The sequence below is a fragment of the Orcinus orca genome, chromosome 18 (assembly GCF_937001465.1).
Source record: "Orcinus orca chromosome 18, mOrcOrc1.1, whole genome shotgun sequence".
Taxonomy (NCBI): domain Eukaryota; kingdom Metazoa; phylum Chordata; class Mammalia; order Artiodactyla; family Delphinidae; genus Orcinus; species Orcinus orca.
Genome location: NC_064576.1, coordinates 56,064,359 through 56,083,155, shown reverse-complemented (window position 1 = coordinate 56,083,155; position 18,797 = coordinate 56,064,359). Strand labels below are relative to the sequence as shown.

Below are 18,797 nucleotides of genomic sequence, written 5' to 3'. Positions count from 1 at the left end.
GCTTTGCATCTTTCAAAAAATCTTTCTCCAAACATAAGCAATATATTAGATTTTTTTTTTAAAAAAAGAAATGCAATGAACAAAAGGTCAAGAGTTCCTGGGATATTTATTTCAAAGCCCTAGAGACCTCCTCTTTGACATTCCAAAGGCCCTCGATAGGCCTGTAAATTGAATGTCATATAACCACATGCACGTGGAAATCCATTCTTTCAGAGACCTGCCCTCCCACAGTGCAGTTTCTATCAGGTGGAGACTTATAGCTCATGTGTAATATTGACAGAGCACCCTCACTTGACACTGTATCACTCTTTCCACCCTATATGTGTGTTACAAAGAATCGGACTCCGTTTTTCATGTCTGCTGACAACTTTCCAGCCACATCGTTCCTCTTCTCCTGCTGCCCCGCAGCCAGACGATAAGAAGCCTGGGTGCTCCCTCCTTTGGTACCAGCAGGAAATTCAGGTTACACAAGCCTTAGCACATGTGAGGGGACACTCACTCCATCCCTACACTCTAACCACCGTAAAAAGCCAACCCAGTCACCCTTTCCGGATCCCCCAAGCCTTTGGACCTGCTTGGAAGTTTGTCCTGCTCTCCTTTAAAAGTCTCATTATGGGGCTTCCCTGGTGGCGCAGTGGTTGGGAGTCCGCCTGCCGATGCAGGGGACGCGGGTTCGTGCCCTGGTCCGGGAGGATCCCACGTGCCGCAGAGCGGCTGGGCCTGTGAGCCGTGGCCGCTGGGTCTGCGCGTCCGGAGCCTGTGCTCCGCAATGGGAGAGGCCACAGCGGTGAGAGGCCCGCGTACCGCAAAAAAAAAAAAAGTCTCATGTGAGTAATAAAGCTGCTCAGGCTCTCATAGTGTGTGTGTGGCATCATCAGTCTAGACCCTGAACTAAACTTGTGGTGGTGGCAGGTCCATCCCATTTCCACAGAGGGACCTAAGCAACCTGGGAAATGGCAGTTCCTTCCTTCCTCCCTCTCTGCCTCCCTCCCTTCCTTCCTTCCTTCCTTCTGCAAAGGGTCTTAGTTGCGGCATGCAGGATCTAGTTCCCTGACCAGAGATTGGACCCGGGCCCCCTGCATTGGGAGCGCAGAGTCTTAACGACTGGACCACAAGGGAAGTCCCAATGGCAGTACCTTCTAAGTCATCTTGGTGTCTGAAGTTTCTCTGTCCCATCTGCACACGGCTGAAAGAGTCACTGCTCCAACGTGCTGCTCTGATTTTGTCACTTCTCCATTTAAGTTTAGAATTAAAATCTTTCAGTGGTTTCCCTACAAAATCAAGTTCTAAAATCTTAGCATGGCATCTAAGGCCCATAATTTTAACACAATTTTACTTTCTGGGCTTGTCTCCTCTACCATTTTAGAAACTCTATTCTTTAGCCAAAGAGCTGAACTACTGATTCCCAGAGGAATTTTAACATCTGACTTGTATTCACAGTTAGCCTTGTATGTGCTATTCCATTGTTGTCTTAAAGTATTACTTATATATTATGATGTTATTTAAACTTTCAGTTCTTAACGATATTCTTCTACCAGATTTTTAGAAGACAGGAACTTTCTTTGTTTCTCCCATAGGATTTAAGGCAAAGCCTGACCCATCATATGTGCTCACTGACTATTTATTCTTCTGATTTGATTTTATAAAGAGTTACAAATCTACTCTAGGATTTCTCAAGGGTGAAAAAACAAAGGATAATTTTTGTTGTAGACTTTTCAGCCATATTTTATGTTTTAATTATACATGACTTAATGGACTGGGTTTGGGAAAATATTCTTTAATATAAAAATGAAATGGATCTGCCCTTTAGTGTATTGTGATAAACAAATTTGAACTTTTCTCACAATTTTAACTTATCAAGATAAAATTTCCTTAGGCTGAATTACTAAGTCAATTGGTTTGTTTCAGATGTACTGATTTTTAGAGGAATTTTTCTAATCATACACTTTTAGTACAGATTTTAATCATTCAGTTAACACTTTACAAAGGCTCTTATTGCTAAAAAGGGCAACATGGTAAATTTCTTCCATTGGATTGGCGTTCACATGGGCATACACAACAGGGATTTGTGGATCATTCAAAAAAGCATTGTTTTTTCTTTAAATCCTCCACTCAGCATCCTTCCTGGGCAGATAATAACTCAAGGAGAAGGACTTGGAGCGTCATGGTTCTCTCAGTAACAACGGTTATCACTCCAGTAAAGCTTCTATCACAAAGACACAGGCTATGCTGTGGCAACCAATGGAATTCTGACTATTTGTGGGAAGGTCAAGACACATAGGTGGCTCATTTTCCCCTTAAACTTGGTTTGATGCAAAGAAAAGGATAGCCAGCAGAAAGCCTTCTGTAATCCAGAAGCTATTTGAACAATATTTATACCAATGCCTTTCTCAAAAACCTGCTAATAATATTGGAAACCAGATGCTATTCTCATTTATTAGGCAATTTGCTCAATAAAGACAGATGAGTCAATAGCCCTGCACACATAACCGTCTGGGAATTGGGGACTGCAGGTTAGAAAAGACTTTAGTAAAATATGTTCTGGGTCACATACTTGCGCTTCCTCAGATATTTTTGAGAACTATATTAAAGCTTGGATTGCCTGTTTCTACTGTACTTTTGTAAAGTGACACGGCTTAGGGATTGGATCACATGCGTCACAGCTTTCTAAGTATTACATCAGCTCCAGACTCTAAATTCTAAGCACTTTGTCAGTTTTTCTGCTACAGTGTCAGCTGCCATTCACTAAAAAGCTCACAGTTCATACATAACGCGCAGGACACTCTCGGTGTCTAGGCTCTTCCCCACCCAACTCAGCACACTTTACGTGTCTCCTTCCTCTACTTAATCTTCACTCCCTTCATTTTTTTCTCTCACTCCCAACTCCTGCATACAGCCTCACATGTCTGAAATAATTTCCATTCAGCTTCTCTCCACATTCCTCACCTTTAAATGCTCCATGTAATTGGATAGCCTGAAAAGCTCAAAATTTCTGAAGTCTCTTTAGAGGAGTTTTCTATCTACCCTATTACTTTGCTAGGCTCAAACATACTTTCCCATATTTTCTTCCTATCTCGTACTTTTCTTGGCCATGTAATATTATAGCAGCATCTAAATCTGGCAGTGGCAAACTATCAACTATTGATGCTAAATAAATCTTTGTTCATAATGTTGGAGGCTAATAAAGTAGTTATCCAAGATCAGGCTCTGGAAGTCACTAATGATGGCATGAGGAACATGTCACTAAACTCCCTCAATTGCTAGAGTTTATTTCATTCTTTAAAAAAAAGAAAAGTAGCCTAATTTTCCAGCTGCACAAAGCAAAATGGAAGAAAGAAACCACTATCACAAATTGGTGTCAGGTTTCTTAACAGTTGTGTATTTTTTTGAATAACTGGAATCACCACCTATGACTGGTTGTAACACAAGGGACATTTATCTGTAAAATATAGAAATAATTCCATGAAGACTAAAAAGCATAAGTAGAATGTATTTAAAATATGCTCACATACTTGGAGGATTTCTGGTAAATAAAATCTGAACGTTCCACTGGAATCTTAAATTAGGTTTCTAGTCTTTGCATCAAATGAGTAAAATAATCATTCCTAAAAATATACCACATGTTTGATAATTATTATATTCTGTTATTTCTTTTGTTCTTTTCCTGTAATAATCAAGCCAACAGATACAGAACAGCAGTTTTACATTATAATGTTGCCACCTTTTTATGGGGATTTGATCCTAAATATGACCAGAAAAGTCAGTCCCAAAATGTCTCCTTGGCAATGATCCATTTCTTTGTTCCCATTTCATTCTACAACATTCCCCAAGGGACATACCGAGTATGGGCACTTTTATTTATCAGTCTGCTGTTAGAACAATGGTGAAAAAGTAGCAATACTTACTTATGTTTCAGAGACATCCAGAACTGACTTTAAATTCTTACATATTGACTAACCAGCTTTCAGTTAAAATGTAGATTGAACACAAATGTTTACTCTTTTCCCTCCAGAAACCTCACTAAGGAGGCAGTAAAGGCAATAAAACATAAATCCACAAGTATAAAGAGAACAGGAAAACAAATGACAATAAAAGTTTGAAAGCTGAAAGTCTTATGGATGAGTAGTTACTAACTTAGGAAACTAGAGGAAGCCTGGAAGTGGTTTGAGCTGAAGAAGCCTCAAGGTAACTCCAGAAATAAGCAGGTGCATGTGACAAAACCACCGAAAGCCTCAGTAGTTGGGGTATCAATTGCCTCTGAAGGTGGGGTGTTCAGGTGAGGCTGAAAACCAGAAGCTTAGTTGAAAATCTGTATAAGAAAAAATTAACCTCATAGATCTCCCTCCTCAGCCTCCTCAGACCGCCTCTTCCCCCACCGTAAAAGGAAACAAAAGGTTTGCTCACTGATGAGCTATAGCCTCACCTCGCTAGAGAGCTCTACTAAATACAGGGAAAACAGGCCAAATGTGAAATTTCTGAAAGGTGAACCCTCCTCACCCCCATCGCAGCACTTTCTCCCACTCAGTCCCAGAATGCTGCAAGAACTCATAACCCCCAGGTGTGAAATTGGAAGATTCATATCTAGGGAGACTGACTCAGCAGAAAGATCTGCAGATCTTGACAGTTGGGGTTCCTCTAAGAAGACACTCAGCCAGATTACCTTAGAGTGAAGCCCACTACTCAGCAAGGCCCCCTACTCATTCAGACCTTAGAAGCAACCTTTTTCATTAATAATAATAATGAACACACAGCCAATAATAAGAGTAAATGTGAGAAAGACCTACAATATGAAAGACACAGACCCAAACAAAAGAGAGAAGAGAGGCATTGAATGAAACAGAAGAAAACTTCCAAAAAAAAAAAAAAAACTGTAACTAATCCTCATAAAAATAAAATAGATAAGAGGAGTCTGTAAAAAAGCAATATTTATTGAACAAAAACAAATTCTTGGGAATTAGGAAAAGAGCAAAAATGAACATTTTAATAGAAGGGATCGAAGATGAAGTTTAGTAAATCAAGTACAAAGTATGACATATCTGTTCATGAGATAGAAAATAGGAAGAATGATAAGAAAATTAGAGAATCAACCTGGAGGTCCATCATCCTTTTAATGGAATATTCAGAAAGAGAGGAAAAAGATAAAACAGGGAGAAGTTATTAAAGAAATAACTTGAAAATGTGTCAGAACTAAAAAAAAAAAAAAAAAATAGCTTCCAAATGGAAAGACCCACAGGACGCCCAGCACAATACTTGAGCAAAGATCCACATCAATTCCTATAGTGAGGAGATTTCAGGAGCCGAAGGACAAATAGGAAATCCTAAAACCTTCCGGGGAGCGAAAAACATACAAAGATCAGGAATCAAACTAACACTGATTACATCATGTTGTTCCAACTACTGCAAAATAACATAAAGTGAAATATCAGAACCTAGAAGATGCTGGAGCAGTGCTTTCAAAATCCTGAGGGAAATGCTTTTCATGGTAATAAGATACCAAATGATTGATCAATTATAAAACTGGAATAAAGATTACAAGTTCTCGGGGCTTCCCTGGTGGCGCAGTGGTTGAGAGTCCGCCTGCCGATGCAGGGGACGCGGGTTCGTGCCCCGGTCCGGGAAGATCCCACATGCCGCAGAGCGGCTGGGCCCGTGAGCCATGGCCGCTGAGCCTGTGCGTCCGGAGCCTGTGCTCCGCAACGGGAGAGGCCACAATGGTGAGAGGCCCGTGTACTGCAAAAAAAAAAAAAAAAAAAAAGATTACAAGTTCTCAAAAAACGTATCTCCTATGAACTGTTTCCTAGGAAGTTACAAGGTGTGCACCATCAAAACAATGAGGAAAGCAAGAAAGCAGAAGACACAGGATCTAGGAAACAATGGATCCAAAATAGGAGAGAGGCAAAGGGAATCTCTAAAATGGTAATGACTGAAAATTCCTTGGCAAAATTGGTGTGGCAGGCCTAGAGATCAGCCAGTCCGGACTAGAAGGGGAATAGAGAGATGTCTTTAAAAAAAAGAAAAAGAAAAAAATGATGTGATAGTTACCTGTTGTAATTGAATATATTTAAAGAGATTTGTATTTCTGGCACAGTTCAAGAATGAATCAATGACAGTAAACAGTATATAGAAATAAACAAATGAAGAAAAGGAGCTCATACAACTCAATATCAATAAAACAAACAACCCACTCAAAAAATGGGCACAAGATCTAAACATTTCTCCAAAGAAGACACACAGATGGCCAACACAAAAAGATGCTCAACACTGCTAATTATTAGAGAAATGCAAATCAAAACTACAATGAGGTATCAACTCACACCAGTCAGAATGGCTATCGTCAAAAAGTCTACAAATAGTAAATGCTGGAGAGGATGTGGAGAAAAAGGAACCCTTCCACACTGTTGGTGGGAATGTAAATTCGTGCAGCCACTATGGAGAACAATATGAAGGTTCCTTAAAAAACTAAAAACAGAGTTACCATATAATCCAGCAATTCCACTCCTGGGCATATACCCAGAAAAGACAAAAATTCTAATTTGAAAAGATACATGCACCCCAATGTTCATAGTAGCACTATTTTTAATAATAAAAATCAGAGTGATTACCTCTGAGGACAGAGGTATTGACTGGAAAGGAGCACAAAGAAGCTCTTTGAAATACTGGAAATATTCTGTATCTTGATATGGTTTGTGGGTCATGAGTACATTCACAGATAAAAATTCAACCAACTATATGCCTAAGATTCATGCACTTTAATGTATGTATAATGTATATTATACATGTATGTATACATGTATGTAAGGTATGTAATTATACATATAATATATGTGTGTAATATATGTATAATTATAATATAATATATATATATGCACCATTGTAGCAATATTATTCCTCAACAGAAAAGAAAAGTTGTTTGGAAGAGAACCTCTCCAATCCTCTAAGCTCCTTCTCACTCACTCTGAGCCTCCGTATCACCTCTACCGCTGATTTCCAGCACCCTGCACTCCTCCCCCCCCATCTGCCCTATTTACACTTGGAGTCCAAGCTGAAAGCTGGTTCCCAACTGTTCAGCCCCATGATTCCTCCAGTGGCAGCACGTTATACATTCTCTTCCCCCAACCACCCAGAAGTTAGAGTTTAACCATCTCAAGTTTAATCATCTCATAAATATAGACTGTTCCAGATATCCTAGGCTTCTGTCAGCCCTAAGTAAAATGCCTGCCTGGGGGAATGTGCATAGACTATTTTTACGAGTGCATGCTGTCATCGTATTCCACATTCTAAGCTTGCTGAAGTCTTTCTACCCAGCCCATACCCCAGAAAAGAACAAAGGAAGAAAAGAAGAAAAAAGACTACGAAGAGATGCTCTGTAAATTTCTAATCTCCTTTTTTTCCCTCTGCTGGCACAAATTTCATTTTAGCTTATTATAATTCTCATATTTTTTCTGCCTCTTCCTTTCCTTTACACTATTCTTATTCCTTCTTTACTCTCTACCTATATCTGTTATAGTTTAATAAGACATTTGAAGAATGGAATAGTTCTGGAATTTTTATATTTTTATTTTTTACTTTCTATTTTTTTTTTAATTTGTTGAACACTAGCATTTATTGAGTGCTGGAAACCAAGCTAAACATTTTCAGTAGAGATCACAAAGTGGTGGTCCATAGACTGTATCCACCTGAAGTTTTGTTTTTAAATATTTGAATTTTTAAAAATGTTTTTGGCCATGCCACACAGTATGTGGGATCTTAGTTCCCCAACAACTTCCCCTGCAGTGGAAGCACAGAGTCTTAACTACTGGACCACCAGGGAAGTCCTGGAATGATTTTTTTAATTGAATATATTTGGCACATAACACTGTATAAACTTAAGATGTACAACATGTTCTTTGATACACTTTTGTATTGTAATATGATTGCCATTGTAGCACTATTTATCACATCACATAATTATAGTACAATATTATTGTCTAGACTTAGAATGATTTTTCTAAATTAATGTACTTTTTAGAGCAGTTTTAGGTTTATAGAAAAATGGAACAGAAAGTACAGAGAGTTCCCTTATACTCTCTTTCCAAGATACCCCACATTTTGCCCACAGTTTCCCTATTACTAACATCTTACATTTGTGCGTACAATCGATGGACCAATACTGACACATTATTATTAACTAAAGTCCATAGTTTACATCAGGGTTCATTCTTCGTGTTCTACCGTTCTGTGGTTTTGACAAATGCGTAGTCATGTATCCACCATTATAGTATTATACAGAATAGTTCCCTGCCCTAAAAATGCTTTGTATGCCAATTGTTCAGCTCCCTCCGCCACACCACCAACCCCACTGAACCCCTGGCAACCTCTGATATTTCTACTCTGTTTAAAGTTGTTTTCCAGAATGTCATATAGTGAGAATCATATAGTATGTAGCCTTTCAGACTGGCTTCTTTCATTTGCCGTATGCGCTAAGTTTCCTCCCTGTCTTTTTCACTAGCTCATTTCTTTTTATCACTAAATAATTTTCCATTGTCTGAATGTACCACAATTTGTTTATCCATTCACCTATTGAATTACATCTTGGTTGCTTCCAATTTTGGCAGTTTTGAACAAAGCGGCTGTAAAAATGTGTGCACGATGTTTTATGTGGACCTAAGTTTTGGCTCATTTAGGAGCACGATCGCTGGATCATATGGTAAGATTATGTTTAGCTTTGTCACAGAATAATTTTCTAAACATTCTAAAAATAAACAAATGAGGCATTTCTTCCAAATAGGACATGGGAAATAGCCTTCCTTCCATTGCTACTCCAGTCCTGCTCAATAATAAGTCTCATAATACTTAGCATGTTAACCTTTTCTCCTCTACTTTGCTTCTCTTGAAAAGCCTCTGTACAAGTCAGAATTATATGGACCTGGGTTGTGAGGGAGAGAACCAAAATGCCTTAGACCAAATTTCCTAGGTAAGATCTCTTTTCCTGGGTTAATGAGCTTTGAAAGGAGATAGGGCAACCTTGACTCCAAGATCAGCTCCTCATGGCAGCTACTTAACCTCCCATAGCCTCAGTTTCCCATCCGTAAAACGGTGATAGAAATAAGAGCATAATGACACTGGAGAAAGGATTTGATGAGATGCCATATCCAAAGCTCATAGGACACAGCCCGGGAAACGGGAGACACTCACAAGAGTTTCCTTCCCCCCTTTGATAAAGACTGCTTGTATGCCATACTATATTTTTTCCTCCCATTTCACTGGGGCAATACAAATGGTTAGCCTATCTCCACTCAGGAGACCAGGAGCTCTCTGATAAGACTTTAAAGTGAATTCTTGAAAAAGTCTTGAACAGCCTACTAAGAATGAGTGACATTCTGTGGACATTATTAGGATGGAAACTGACCTTGGCAGCTCTCTTGATAGTGTTACTCCTTAATGCTCTTTAATGTATTACCCTCCCTAGAGCATCTGCATTTTAAGTGAGGATTCCAGAAGATAATACAAAGGAATTAGTGCCCAATGGAATTTTAATCAATCCTGTGGTTCACTTCCTTTAACCTGACCTAGGAAATACCAGTCTTTCTGCAACACAGACCAACATGTCCACAGAATTCAACTCAAGACTCTGCAAACAACCATGGAATGTGGGATCATCCACCCTACAAGGATTACAAGGTTCAAATGAAAGGAACACCATGGTGTTGAGACTGATCGAAGCCTTGTGAAAGTGAGAATGCTGGTTTTTCTTTTTTATGGATGTGAGTATAAAAATTATTTTTTTGTGGAAATATATCTATCTTTAGGCATGTTTTAGCCCTAGCTACCACAGAGAGTATCCAAAGTTAAGTGACTTGACAGAAAACAAAAGTGTTGAGATTTGCTGATCACTTCTAGGCTGTGTCAGATTTCTTAGAGCTAGCTCAGTGCTTTAGTATCATAATAAATTATATCTCCCTTTTGTCTCTTTGATTACCAAGGGATTAACAGCTGTTTTAAATGCACCTATGTTATGAGCATCTGCCAGTAATAGATCCCAGTATTCTTTCCCCAAGACAATTTACCTTCCTAATTTTCAGGGTTATATTTGCATCATGGAGCCAGTGTTTTCCCTTCCTCAAAAGAGCGCAGTATCCATGTCTCATTTGCCCCGTACTTTGTGTACATGGTGCTGAATATCTATTGACAAACACCATGGTCTTATTGTAAATCAAGAAATTAAAGATGCCAATTCTCTCTTTACAATGTGATTACCAATCCTATGGTTAACAATTTCCACCTTACAATTTACAGATTCCCCAAATCACAGATACCATTGCAGCACAGAATTTTTTCCATAAAGTTCAGTCAAGCATCATTAAAAACTTTTAATTGACCCCTTAAGACCTTCATAATTCTATAAATAGAGGATAGACTCATTTATGAAGCAAACAGTAGGAATTCTGTCTGGAAAATTTATTAAAATAGTGTGTGAATTACCTTTCCTTATTTCCTTATGGGGCACATGGTGAAAGCACTCATATCGTGAATCCAAACCACCGCCAGTGTGGCATTCCCACTCCATAATTTATCCCAAACTCCTAGTTTGCTGTATAAGCATCATCTTTTTCCTAGATTTCTTAGCTTTCTCCTCACTTTCATGCCAACACTCTTCACTGGTTGGTTCGAATTGTTTGTTTTTTTCTGTTTGTGCCTTTGTTTAGCAGGGGCATTTTCCATAAAATACAGAGATTTTCTTGCTTCACAAAAGGTGCACGGATGGGACGATGAGCTAAGAGCCATAAAGTTGGTCTGAGATGAGGATGCTTGACCTTGGATAGGTTTCACCCCGGGAAAGTGACTCACTACTGCCAATGACCGTCACCTCAGTGTATAGGACTTAAATATGTAGTTCAGCAAAATTCAAAAGACTACGTTCTGTGGACCATTTGAGTTACTTAGCTGTAGTCAAAACCACACATCTTAATTCTCTGAATGCCAATAGCCTTATAATGATTTTTTTTTAATTCTAATATAATTTGTGAATAGACACCCTTTTTGAGACGGAGTGGGAGGGAGACTAAATTAGTGAACGCTGTTGTGAGTGAGGAGCTGGGTTGCTTGCTTTATGCTCTACAGACATGACATCATTTAATTCTCTCAGTAACATTATGAAGTAGGTATATTGTTCCTATTTTTAAAGAAATGAAAGTTCTGAGAAGATTTAAACTTCCCAAATATTATACAACTAATAATTGACTGGGAAATAATTCAAAACTGGGTCTGTCTGACTGCAACCTTGATGCTCAAAATGTCCTCTGACCACAGCATCAGTGTCACTTGGGAGGTGGCTGAAAATGCAAACTCTCTGAGAAACTTAAACCAGTTTATAGATAATTATAGATTGAGGCCTACAAAATCTCATAACTGCCTAGGAAAGACTGGAAAACTAAGAAACTGAAGCACAGAAGGATGGAAAAGATTGACAAAGTTGAATTCACTACTTAATTAGGTAATATAAACTTTGAATCTGTTCTTTTCTCTGGGAACTTTGTACCCCATCCTCAGGTTGCTTTAGATTTCTCCTTTCAAACATTCTCCTCTGCTAGTCTTTCAGATCCCAATTAGTGACGAAGCCCCAGTTGCTCAGGCCTATCCTAGTGGTCATCTTTAATTATTCTTTTTTCATTGTCCTGCACGTAACGCATCACAACTTCTTTTAGATTCACCTCCAAAATAAATAGCAAAAATCAATCACACTCCACCATCACCACCCTCATCCAAAACACCCCATTTCTTTCTTGGGTGACCTTATAACTCACCATTCATCCCGATTCTACTTTCAACATCTGCAAGTCATTCACTACACAGAAGTCAAAGTAATATTTTAAATTATTGTTAATAATTACTTACTGTATTTAGAATAAAGTTCAAACTCCATGATCCAGCAGCTTTTTCTACCGGCCTGTTTTTCATTTATCACACGTAACACTGGCCTTCCTTTTTTTCTGGAACACGTCCAACTCATTCTCCCCTCAGGGTCTTCATACTTTCCTCTGTCTGGGAGGCTACCCGCCCCCCCAGATCTTTCTGTGCCCCTTCTCATCATTCACACATCGGCTCAAATATCAACTTCTTGGAGGAGTCGTACCTGACCATCTTAACTAGGCAGCCCCTCCTGATATCTGATATTTATTCCATTTCCCTGTTTCATTTTTTTCCTAACACTGCTGCAAGTTAGGTTCCCCAGGAACCAGAGACTGAGGAGTGGTTTGCATGTAGGAAGTTTATTAGAGGTTCTCTTGATCAACACCTGAGGAAAGAAGGAAAATAAGAGGAGTGGATGAAGGGAGATGTTGGGCTACAGCTGCAGTCTTAACAAAAACCTCAGCAAACCGCACAGTTGAGTTCCGAAGCTGCAAGATCTAGAGATACACCATTTTAGCAAGAGGCAACAAGTTTGACATCCCCAGGTCAACCAGTTCCTGGATGCCAGGGGCTCTCTTCAGTTGAGACAATTCCCAAAGTAAGCTGACAGCAAAAACTATCTGTCTGCAGCACTCCCAGCAGCTTGGGGAGCAAGTTTTTTGGTACTGAAGAGGGTCTAGGTAGCACTTCACAGAGGTCACAAGTCCATCCTTTGAATCCACTGCTCTGTATACATTCTGGAGGCAGCTTTGTGGTGTATTCTTCCTCAGGTAAACTTACTGAGGTTTAGTGGCAAGACACACAGCCCCAGCTGAGCAGCCAGTCTTGGGATCACAAGTGAAACGCATTGTCTCCTCCTCCACCTCCATTCTATATTCTCCTCAACCTCACCTAGCATCTCCACAGGTCTGGGTGTCTTACCTGGTGGCATGAACCTGACCAGAGGGGTCTGAGCTCCCAGTCACCACGTCCTTCTCTGACTAAGGTCTCTAAACTTGCCTATTACTGTCAACACTGGGCAAAGTAGTACCAAGAGGCACCTAAAAAAATCACTTGGGTGCCAAATATATTCTTCCCTGCTTCCGCTGTATGACAGTCTCCCAACCTCCTCCTGAGGCCACGAGTCACCCCCTTCTTGCCTGTTGGTCCCTTGGCACAAGGAACCCAAAGTGCTGAGCTGTCGATTATAGTTTAATAGGACTCTGTGTCCTCTGGTGGAAGGACCAGAGGGAACCAGGACAGAACTCAGAGAAACAAGGAGAGGAAGAGAAATTCTCCAAGCAGGTAACAGAGTGATGGTAAGCAGGGCCATTCCTGCCCTGACCCCTAACTCCTGGAAGTATGTATTCTACCTACTGAGGATGTCACACCGTATAATATTTGTTGATATCAAGTACACAGTGCACCCTAGATGATGACCCCCACTTCCTTACCCTAATCTCAAAGCTGCTGCCTCAGCTATGCCTTGAATGTACCATTCCAGTGCTCTGCTGAGCCAGTCTCTGATGGTGCAGTATGGGACAGGACCAGTGCATCTCACAGTCATGTACCCACTCCTGTGTTTTGGTGTGTCTGTGTGGCATCCACCTGGGGAAGCTAGTCGCTCCCAGCATCCCTGCAGTGAAGCCTAAGAGCATTTCCCCTGTATCTGCAGCCATGATAGTTTTAACACCAAGAAGACTCACCTTTGTGACGATGTCATTGTCAGAACACATTTTGGAGTCAGTTCTTTCCTCAGCCTGGGGCAAAGTTGTGAGAGTGAACTGGCAACCCTTTTAGGGCTACCACAAGCTTCAGAATATGATGGAGAAGCAAAAAAAAAAAAAAAAAGTCAGGTTTTGATGACTGGAATTTCTGGATCAGTGTGACCCTCAAGGGCTATGTTTCCAGCTACCACAGGCCTATCCTATTAAAGTGTTTGTAAGGTTTTGGGCCTCCATTGATATTTATTCTGTTTTACTCCAATCTCAAATTGCATTTTAAAGAAAACAAAAGGAAAAATTGTATCCTTTAAACTCATTTATTAATTATGTGCATTTGCCAATTGGATGAAAAACTAGGTGACAACTTCTTGCCAAAAGCCAAGTGGAACTGAGGTTAAGTTTTGTATTTACTTACCTAAAGAAAACCACATGTAAATATAGTTAATATTTTATGTGTAGAACTATCTATCTGTATATCTGTGTACATTTATGTGTATTGACATATAAGGACATAGCAGATGTCAGCTGATTTCCAGATCGTGAGCCTTGCAATATTGCATTACAAATATACTTTTCAAAAGCAGAATTTTTTACTCAATGGCTAGGACCAGTCTATCCAAAATACACTTTTAATAATGATATGAGATATGTGGAAAATATGAGGGAGAAAAATCTATGAAAACCACTAATGCCAAAATCAAACTGAAGAGGCAAGGCACGCCGAGGTCGTGCAGAGGGCGTGCTATGTGGACACGAGCAGCTGAGGTAGTCAGCCAGGTTCCACAAAGCAGCCCTCCGCTCACTTGCAAGGGCCAGTATAGGACTGTATCATCCACCCTGTTCTTTCCTCTTTGGTTTCTGCATGAACCTAAATAAGTCCATTCTTTATCTGGAGGGGTGTGTCCACCTTCTGGTGTGGGTCTGGTTATTGGCTTCAGAGAGGAACCGGAGTATTGAAATTGGCCCTGGAAATCGTGGTTTACAAAGCCTTTGAGCCACAGTCTTATTTGCACAGGGATAGGAGTTAGCTACAGGGAGGAGGCAGCTTCTGCTGCTGCTGCAGCTGAATTTCAATAAGCAGAAATCAGTCAACAAAGTCAGGACATGGGAGCCCTGACATGGGAGCCCTGACAGGCTCCGGCCTCCTCTGAGATGAGGCCAGTCTGGGGACTTCAGCCTGACACAGAACTTTTTACATCTAATATTAAAGACACACAAGCAACGGCACGTCCCCAGGAGGCTCCTTCTCTGAAGAGTGAAAGTCATGGCTGTGTGGCCTTCTCATTCCTGCTCTGTTGTCTGAAGCCACGCAGAAATAAAAGGCATCTTCTTTTGAAGAGAGTTATGGGAAGAATGCATAATAGTTGCTACTTAAACATCTTACCAAGATAATTAGCAAACAAATGCCACAGGTTATATAAATTGAGTGAGTGAATTTAAAATTTCATTTTGTCCTTAGATTTCCCTTCCTTAAACCTTGAGAGCCGGAATAAATCAACTCCACATTTTGGAGGCTAGACAGGGTATTCTTGAGTCCAGTCACCGGGCAAGCAGGATTCAAGGGTGCCGGGCAGACCCCAGTGTGTTTCTGGTTTTATCCAGTTGTGCTTTGGTGGAAAACATTTAATAGCAGTAACTCCTTCAGTTATTACTCCTCATAAGATGTCTCTGATACCTCTCGACTTACTTCACTGACAAAAAGCATGCTTTTAATCTGCTTTGCATCACTGAGCCAACTGAAAAAAGGGAGAACACAAAACGGGTCCTGTTCCTTGTGAATTATTGAAGCACGTTGTCAGCAACTATAAACCCTGGAGATGGATGACAGCCTCAGAAGCAGACAGAAGACAGCCCAATCTGTGGAGCCCAGTGGAAAAAAAGAAAGAAAGAAAATGACTCTTGACTGGAAAACTGAAGATACTCCATTTAGATTTAGAATATGGATTTGAGGGAGCTCTTCACAAACACCCCAAATCAAAATTAACCAACAAGTCTTCTTGGATAAAGTTTTATACTATTTCTTTTGTTCTTTCCTTAACATCTTACTTGGTTGGGATCAGAGTCAACTAAAGTGATTTAAATGATAAGTTTCAGAGGAAAAGCTTTTGGGCACTTAATATAGATATCGCTTGAAAAAATTTAGTATATAAAAATAAACCAAGCCTGTTAATCACCAGATGGAACTAAAAGGAAGAATACTGAATATTTTCATGGAGTTCATGTGAGTCCTAGTCTCTCTGTTGTCAGTTCTAATTCATTATCTATTCATTCAGCAAACATTTGCTGGGGTCTCTCAGTAACTTTCTCTCTGTTCTTTTTGAAGCAGATACTCTTGGGAAAGTAGAACTTCCTGGCCAGCCAATGGATAAGAGAAAATGTCTTTACCATGGTGTTAGCCAACATTTTTCTGTTACATTGATTTAGGAGTTTATTTTCATCCATCCTACATTATTAAAAGCCAGGGAGACGCTAAATATTAATCATATATTTTGTTTCAAGAAACACCATGGGGTCCCCAGACTCTGATTCAGAATGGACTCGTGGCCCAATGTCAAAGGGAAACAGAGGCCATCGGGTGTCAGGGCCAGCGTTGCCCAGCCTTGGGCAGGGAAGCATCCTTCCCCTCTCTGAGCCTCAGTGACCTGCATTTGTCTGACACTATGAGTGAATGCCTCCTTAAGGCTGGCACCCTAGGCACCTCACTCGCCCACCCTAGTCCAAGCCTTGCCCCTATGATACCACTTTGGTGAACTTTATGACTCCAGAGACATCTTGGGCATAAAGATCTTGTCTCTGTCTCCTCATAGTGGAAGGTCTAGTAAAAATTGAAACAGCTCACCCTGACTCCAAGGTTAATCACTCCTCAAGCCCAGCTGTAGGGGCTGCTTTCCAGAGGGGCCGCCCACCCTGGGGCTAAGGAAGCGCTACTACACCAAGGGAGGTCACAAGGGCACTTTCTGAACGCTGACACTGGACATTCTTGCTCAGTGTTGATTGCTTCTTTGGTTCCTGTCTTGTGCTTTGGCTCTGAGCTTTGCTAACTGTGACTTTTGGCTCTGGCTCCTTTTGGGCTTCTGCCCCCTGGCCTCCACGCTGTCTCAGTGGCAGACCTTCCAGCTCTGATCAGCAGCTGCGTCCTTGATCTGGCTTGTTACATTCATTCTCTTTAGGTCTCCTGCTCTCTTTTCTCCACAGTCCTGGGCTGAGGTCCTAAGGCCATTTCAAAATCCCAGGTCTGGTCATTGACAGTGTGTCCTGGAAAGGCGAGTGGAGACCAGAAACATTTGTTTTCTATTATTCTTTCCCTTCATGAAAAACAGACTAAAACAATATATTCTGCCTTTCTGGACTGCATAGGTGTGTTATAAAGATTAACGTCCGTGAAGCCTGTGTGGATTAATGTAAAAAGCAGCCATGTAGAAGATTGCCAAGGTATCGCCTTGGCAACATTTCCACTTTAGGAAGAAACCTATAACACAAGCTGTCATTATAAAGTAAGGAGGCTGTTTTATTTTTACCAAATGCACCAAACTCTGTACTTCTAGGTACCTCTTGTCCCCTTCAAATTAGCCACTGTGGGAAACTGTCAACTTATTTCAGCAGTTAATGCCCATTCAAAAAATCGTTAGGAATGAACTTTCGCTATTTCCTTTAGGGACAGAGGCCTATTTTTCTCAAATCTCCTTAGTGGTAAAAAGTCTTTATTCTATCAGGGTTGTCCTGAATTTAAAACCACCAAATCTGGAGGGAAAGTCCCCCACAAGTCTGGGAAATATTGAAGAAAGAGAGAAAGAGACAGAGACACACAGAGAAATTGATTGACTGATTGATTCCACCTGAAACTATAAAAGAAAAAAAAGAGCTTACTCTAAAGTAGTAACTGGATGTGTGTGTCTCATGCATGCGTGTGGGGCGGTGTAATGATTGTATGTAGGAAAGTCAGAGAGAGAGAATATCCTCGGTGTTTCAATTTGTTGATAAAGTAGTGACTTTATGTCCCACTGAACAAAGAATGCAAATCTAATGGGCCATGTATGCTACAACTTCCACCCCTGTCAGGAAAATTTCTCAGCTTCAGTCTTAATTAGAAGCATAATTTTTTTTTTTTTGGAACAGATGATGCTGTCAGCAGGAAGGCAGAAGGTCCCACAGGGCACATCACGGGAATGTCTCTCCACCCAGGATTCACATAGCTCTGTCATCATATCCGAACTCTGCTGCCGCAGATGACCAGCCAACAAGGCTGGATGTGCAGACTTGTGAATGCTTTCAATTGAATTTTTGAGGAAAAGTTTACTTTGCAAACTAGTCAGCTCCCCTTTCTCCAATGCCACTAGTCTCTATGTCCAGTATTCCTTCCCTCAGGCCTCTCTCTGCCTTTATAAAGATCAGCAATTATTTTCAGCTTCAAGCAGGAGGCTGCCCCACAGGGGCCCTCCAGAGGCCATAAGTATGGGAGAAGGTGGGTGATTTACAGATCAACAGCTACCTGGCAGATGCTGTGGGATACTTTGCTGTCAACACCAAAGGATTGACGAGCATAGTTTTGCTAGCCATAGAAAAATCTGTAAGAAAAAAAAAAGAGGGGCGCTTCTCTGGTGGCGCAGTGGTTGAGAGTCCGCCTGCCGATGCAGGGGACACGGGTTCGTGCCCCGGTCCGGGAAGATCCCACATGCCGCGGAGCGGCTAGGCCCATGAGCCATGGCCGCTGAGGCTGCGCGTCCGGAGCCTGTGCTCCGCAACGGGAGAGGCCACAACAGTGAGAGGCCCGCGTACCGCAAAAAAAAAGAGGAATTACAACCTCTCCTCCTCCTCTTGAAAAATCTGGTTGTTTCTTTCTTTCTCTTTGGTAGCTAATTCCATTTTTAGATGCCTATGAAAAAGACAGAAACATTCTTGCTTTGTGAATTCTGGTATTTCCTAACTCATACTGTCTGTGATCTGGCCAACATTAACAATGGACTGAATTCCCTGTGTTTGCAGTATTTCCTGGATCCCCAGGAGGGTCCACCTGTTAGGTTCTACTGAGGACCACTTGAGGCTAAGTCAGGACATAGGTGCTCAGTCCATGTCACTCCTCTTGACTCTCAGCTGTACTGTTCACCTCCTCACCCTGTAATTGGCATACCTCTCTTCCCAACTTGCCAGTACTACCAAACTGCCACATTTCAGAAACTGAAATGCCAGAGTATCCTGAGGTCCCAT

At 40.9% G+C, this 18,797-nt stretch overlaps 1 protein-coding gene across 3 annotated transcripts in view; it reads right to left on the bottom strand.

Moving 5' to 3' along the window:
• The window catches only part of LACC1 (laccase domain containing 1), a 72,495-nt gene that overhangs the window by 15,755 nt on the left and 37,943 nt on the right, over positions 1-18,797 (bottom strand). The window contains exons 10-11 of one of the 3 annotated variants that reach the window (XM_049701223.1): positions 13,575-13,680; positions 11,875-12,274 (exon numbers count right to left, since the gene is read on the bottom strand). The exons of 1 other annotated variant lie outside the window; for it this stretch is intronic. The gene's annotated coding sequence lies outside the window, so the exon portion shown is untranslated. The remainder of the gene's footprint in view (positions 1-11,874; positions 12,275-13,574; positions 13,681-18,797) is intronic. One more of the 3 variants, XM_049701224.1, reaches the window with a different exon arrangement.